At 43.4% G+C, this 6,421-nt stretch overlaps 1 protein-coding gene across 1 annotated transcript in view; it reads right to left on the bottom strand.

Moving 5' to 3' along the window:
- The window catches only part of YPEL5 (yippee like 5), a 17,955-nt gene extending 16,762 nt beyond the window's left edge, over positions 1-1,193 (bottom strand). Inside the window, exon 1 of the mRNA XM_006094337.3 lies at positions 1,055-1,193. The gene's annotated coding sequence lies outside the window, so the exon portion shown is untranslated. The remainder of the gene's footprint in view (positions 1-1,054) is intronic.
- Between the last annotated feature and the right edge of the window lie 5,228 nt (positions 1,194-6,421).

Raw genomic sequence — 6,421 nt, 5'->3', positions numbered from 1 at the left:
CTTTTGTGTTCCCCTCAATTGCTTCTCTGAGCACCCACACCTGATGGGGTGACCAGCACCCCTGCCGTGCGCGGAGTTATCCCAAGGGGTAAACCCACTCCTCCCAGGTTAAACCACAACTCCTCAATGTCCCCCCATAAACAGCTACTGAGTCGCCCAACCCCTTCCATCTGGACGTTCAGGGGGAGTATGAGTATGCTCACGGCGGAGGCCTGAGGTGCCTGTGGTCCAACTTCTTATTAAGATTCTTTGGAAGATGCTATCACGTCCTTGCTCTTCTCATTAAGTCCCTTGAAGCACTCATTAAGATCCTTGAGTAATTTTATAACCATTGTTTTGAACTCTGTATCAAGTAGTTTGCTTGCTTCCATTTCATTCATTTGTAACATATTTCTTTGTCTCAGAATTTTGGCATCTTCCTTGTGTTTGTTTCTATGTATTAGGTAGATCTGTTATGTCTCCTGGAATTGGTAGAGTGGCGTTGTGTGTTAGGTGTCCTTAGGGCCCAGTGGCTCAGCCTCCCCAGTCACTTGAGCTGGGTTCTCTAGGTGCTCACCTGTGTGGGCTGTGTGTATAATCTTGGTGTAGTTTAGCTTTGATTGCTGTTGGTGTTATTGGGAAGAATTAACCTCCAGGCCAATTGGCATGAGGACCAGCTGTCTATAATGGAAGAGCTGCTGTGTAGGAGACCTCGGCCGCGGCCGGCAGGGACTCCGAGGCGGCGCCGAGGAGGAATGGCTGGAACGGGAGGGCGGACGCCGAGCTGAGGGTCGCGGCCGTGGCGGTCGCGCTGGTCGTCCCGGCTGCGCGGCGGGGGCGGGCCGACGGCAGCTGCCGCGCCCGGGCCTCACAAAGAAGAAACAGCTCAGTTCGCCGGCCCGCAGCCCCGTCGGCCGGGGGCCGCCCTTAAGGGGCCGGGGGCGGCTCGCTGGGACCCTGGGGGTAGCGCGACGAGGAAGAGGTACTTCCTGCCTGGTCCCCCGCCCCGGGCTGATCGAAGCCGCCGCCCTAGGTGGCTCCCCGGAGGCTCCGAGCCCAGCCCCGCCTGTCTTACCCCGAGCGCTGTGAGATCCGCGCCTGCCTGCGGCTCTTCCTCCTCAGGATGAAGCCCCTCGGCCTCCCTAGTCTCTAGGTTTAGTCAGGCCCGGGCCTTGGCCCCGCCTCTCCCTGGTTGGGCCTCGGTGTCAATCACCCGGAGTAACTCCGCCCCTCAAACAGTCGGTTGTCCCGATTGGCCCAGAACGTCCTTCATTTCTAGGTCCTGCCTCCTCCCTACTACCCAGCCCCTTCCGCTGGGCCACGCCCCTTCTCTGGTTCACCCAACCCCCTTCTCCAGCTCCCCTCCGCGTCGATGCCAACCCCTCGCAGAAGCTGCAGACTCCGGGCAAGCTCCGGGCCGGGCCGCTCGCCCCGCCCCTGACCCGACACCTTGGACTCGTACAGCCAATCAAAGAGGAGAACCCTGCCCCCTCTCCAGAGGTGTCCAATGTGAAGAGATTTAGGATCCACCTCCCCTTCCCAGCTGAGAGCACACAACACAGCGTCCACTTAAAGGAGAAGGCTCATTCTAATTGCCGCAGCTGTGAGACCTGGGGTGTCATCAGCGTCACCAGGTGCTGGCTGAGGCCTGGCTGAGGCCTAGCTTCCTGAGGTTCAGAGATGACGAATGAAAACAGGCGGCTGTTTTCTAGGCAAAGGTGGTTAACATGCACCATACATGTATGTAATTTCTTTGAGCTTGTTTACTCTTGCCACTCCTTATGGAGGGCCATTTTTTAAATTTACAAACCCCAAACCCCAAACTCTCTGAATCTGAGGCTATAGGAGGAACTCCTGAGAGTATGTATGAAAAAAAATATTTTTCAAGTGTGCCCAGCTTTATTTACAACTCCTTGAGTTTTTGCTTAGTGGGATAGAGGTTTTGAAGCAAATCCCAGCATTTGCTTCTCATCAATCCCAAATTCACCAGTATTTTCACCTGAACATCAAAGGCAAGAGGACTAATTATTTTTTGATAAGTGAGTTTTCCAAGAGGAAAGGAAGTTTTAAACTTTTAAAAGTTTGTCAGTCGGCTGTGGATGTGGTCCGTTTTTGGACGGATAAGACCACTAATGTCATTATCCTTTCTTATTTAGCTTTAATTACAAAAGTAACACTTGTTTCTTGTAGGAAGGTCACTCAGCCTCATTCTGAACAGAGAAATTTGTCCTTTGCTTGCACTATTACACCCATTTTATAGATGAGTAAACTGAGGCGAAGTGATTAACTTGTCCAACGTCACCCAGTAGAGTTACTGAACACAAAATTTGTACACTTGGAAGAGAGTGATGAAAATCATATTTTAGAAAGATGAACCTAAATGATGATAATGTGCAGAGTTAGAATCCAAATATGAGGTCAGGAGGAGACAGGAATGGAACTGAAAAGGCAGGTTTAACTTTGCCAAGAATGTCTGTATAGGTAGACAAAGAAGATAGAATTTTCAAAGATAAACCAGAGACTATCCTAGGTGATTGGTAGGGTGACGATTTCCCATTGCTACATATAGGGTGGCTGGGAAGATTGATTTTGGCTGAAAGATGATGGATATGAGCTGATGGTGACATGCCCAGTAGAAATCCTATATAATAAAGAGCTAATATGCTAATTAGACCAAACAGCAGAACGACCGTCCGGACAACTTTCCAGACGAAGCCGGGGCTGCAAGGGTCGAGCCCCTTGCATGATTTTGTGCATTGGGCCTCTAGTGAAGAATATAACAGACATGAAAAAGAAATAAAAAAGAGTGAGAAATTAGAAAAATACCTTGTTGGGCTTTTGGTTATAGTTGTGTTATATCTATTAATTTAATTTGGAATAAATTGTCACTTTATAATACTGACACTTCCCCACCAAGAACATGGTTTATTTTTCCATTTATTCAAGTGTTCTTTTATGTCTTTCAGTAAAATTTCATGGTACAGCTCCTTCCTTTAGGTTGTTCATATATCTTTTTAGAATCATATTTAGGTAATGTAGATTTTCTGGGAATATTATGGGCTGAATTGTGTCGTCCCCCCAAATTTATATGTTGAAGTCATAATCCCCCAGTACTTCAGAATGTGACTGTATTTTAAGACAGGTCCTTTAAAGAGGTGATTAAATTAAAGTGAGGTCATTAGAGTGGGCCCTAAAACAATCCTACTGGTGTCCTTATAAACAGAAGAGATTAGAACACACAAAGGAACAGTAGGAATGTGTGTGCACTTAGAAAAGACCATGTGAGGTCACCTGCAAGCCAAGAAGCGAGGCCTCAGTAGAAACCAAACCTGCTGACATCTTGATCTTGAACTTCTAGTTCCAAGAACTGAAAAATAAATTTGTTGGTTAAGCCACACAATCTGTGGTATCAATTTGTTCTGTCAGCCCCTGGAAACTAATCCAGGGATTACTGTACTCGTAAATGAGAACTTCTCCCACTATCTATTATAAAACTAGTTGGTTACTTGTTATTTTGTAGGTATGATAATAATTTTGTAATTTATTTATTGGCTATGAAATTCTTCTGTCTGAAAAGGATCATAAGTTTGCCTACTTCTTCCCAGTTATTTGCCGTTTATTTCTGTTTGCGTATCCTCGTATGTATATCTTTGAGTACACGTGTGACTAATTTCTGTCAAAAAAATTTCCAGAGTTTATTATATTTGGTAGGGTTTCTCTTTCTTTATAAATAATGGGTAGTCCACATTAAATCAGCTTTGAATTTTGGGGATAAAAACTCCTTCATCACTTGACATGTACTAACTCTGACATTCTTTGAGTGTATAAAGTTAGAAACATAACAAACCAACACACAGTTCTGCAAGATGCAAAAAGTTCTGGAAATTGACTTGCACAGCAATAAATATATTTAGTATTGAACTGTACCCTCACAAATGGTGAAGATGGTAAATGTTTTGTATATTTTACCACAATTAAAAAATAAACTAGGTTTTCTAACAACAACAAATAAAAAGAGGTAGGAGAATCAAAGTCAGAGAGAAGATGTGATGATGGAAGCAGAGCCTGGAGTGATGCAGGGCCACGAGCCAGGAATGCAGGCAGCCTCTGGGAGCCGGAAAACACAAGGACACAGACTCTCCCCTAGAGCCTCCAAAAGGAATGCGATCCTGCCAACACCTTGATTTTAGCCTCATGACACCCATTTTGGACTTGTGACCTCCAGAATTGTAAGATGACAATTATTTTTTTGTTTTAAATGGCCAGGTTTGTGGTAATTAACAGTTACAGTATCAACAGAAAATTATACATTGCCTGATTTTCCTAAACTCATATTGTATATTGAATTTTCTTTTTAAAAAATATATTTTATTGATTTTTTACAGAGAGGAAGGGAGAGAGAGAGAGCTAAAAACATCGATGAGAGAGAAACATTGATCAGCTGCCTCCTGCACACCTCCCACTGGGGATGTGCCCGCAACCAAGGTACATGCCCCCGACCGGAATCAAACCTGGGAGCTCTCAGTCCGCAGGCCGACGCTCTATCCACTGAGCCAAACCAGTCAGGGCTTGAGTTTTCTTATTAATTACTTGGTGCTGTTTATAATTAGTTTTAATTTTGTTACCACACATAGCTACATTCTTTCTAATGATTATTTCTACATGTCTGACTCAGCAAATATTAAAGTGGCCAGGGAACAGAATCTCAGCCCACAAACCCCTAAACGTTATCTGCATCAAGGACACCAGCCAAGAAGATTTTGTAATATCCTACCCTAAACTTATTTTAAAACCAACAGCAAAAGCTGTAGTCATATTTCCACAAACTTCTCCAACAACAAAAACTTTTGTATCTCAAAATCCGAGTCCTGAGGTGAGGATAGATAAATGTCCCAAGTCGAGTGGGGCAAGTTGGAGAGCAGAATAAATGGTGGTAAGGAGCATGGGCTTTAGAGTTGTTTAGTCTCTGGTCAAATTCCAACACTGCTACTTCTTAGCCATCTGACTGATCATGATTGAGAGCTTCAACTTAATTACTAAAGATAGTGATAATCTTAGGGTTATTGTGGGATTAAATAATATAACTGATGCTCTAGCTGGTTTGGCTCAGTAGATAGAGCGTCAACCTGTGGACTGAAGGGCCCTAGGTTCGTTTCCGGTCAAGGGCACGTGCCTGGGTTGTGGGCTCGATCCCCAGTAGGGGGCGTGCAGGAAGCAGCTGATCAATGATTCTCCTTCATCATTGATGTTTCTATCTCTCCCTCTCCCTTCCTCTATGAAATCAATAAAAATATATTTTAAATAAAAAAATAATACAACTGATGTCAAGTGCTTAGCCTGTGTCCTGGGCACCTATCAAGTGCTCAATAATAGTTAACTGTTGTATTAGTTCTTGTTATTATTTCTATGGCTCTTGATTATGAAGCTAAGTCCAACGTGAGCAGTTCTGCTGTTTCTCTTAAACTGTCCACATTACAGAATGTTAAGGTCACCTCACAGGCTGTCAGACAAATGACAGATAGCTCTTTTGTGTGATTCAACCATGAATAGGGAGAGAACTTGAAATACTGCCAATACTCGGACATGATTTATATCATGGAGGTGAAAGATGAGCCAGTCAACTTCTTTCAAAACCTGTCTGCACACAAAATGTCAATAGTAATGGTCTCTGGGCTCTAAGCTAGATTCCTATCAATGAGATAATACACTCCCACCATTACTACTGATAAGCATTTAGGAGGACACACTTTGAACATAAAATAAACATTTAAAACACCAGCAAGCAGATCTGTATGAACTGATATATCATGATATCCAAACTATAGTATTAAGTGGAAAATGCAAGCTGTAGGATTCTATGCATAATCTGATCTAATTTTTGTAAAATAATAAGTCCATTATATGTATTGACAAAAATCTGAAATATTCATTTTTTACACTGTCCTAGTTTTCATAAACGTATTTTACAATGCATACATTTAAGTTTAGCAATAAGGAAACTGATAAACTTTAGTACCACATGCATTTTAAAATTTAGTTCTCACCTTTTGTTGAGGACTGATACAAAAAAAATGTTCATGTGAAGAATTTTCATCTTCTGCAAAACTACTAGTATCAGTCAACATGGATAGATTGTGAGTAGCAGAAATCTAGTAGCCCACATCACCAAGGAACAAGAAGAGAGGTTTGATCTGGCCTTAGGGAACTTAGATGCAGCCAAGACTGGCTGATTCTGTTTCCGCTTCTGTTTTTCTTTGCGAGTTGACTTCTTGAACTTCCTTAACCAGTCACCATGGCCAGATGAGTGGAGTCTTATGATTGGCAGCCCCCAGACCTTTTCAGTACCAAAAGGTTGGAATTAGGGAAATGGCTGTCTTAGTCAATATGGGCCACTAAAATAAAGGCCCGTAGTCTAGGTGGCTTATAAACAGCAGAAACTTGT

This window comes from Myotis lucifugus, unplaced genomic scaffold (assembly GCF_000147115.1).
Source record: "Myotis lucifugus unplaced genomic scaffold, Myoluc2.0 scaffold_134, whole genome shotgun sequence".
NCBI classification, from domain to species: Eukaryota; Metazoa; Chordata; class Mammalia; order Chiroptera; family Vespertilionidae; genus Myotis; species Myotis lucifugus.
Note: the sequence above shows the minus strand (reverse complement) of the source record. Positions and strands in the feature narration are given on the sequence as shown.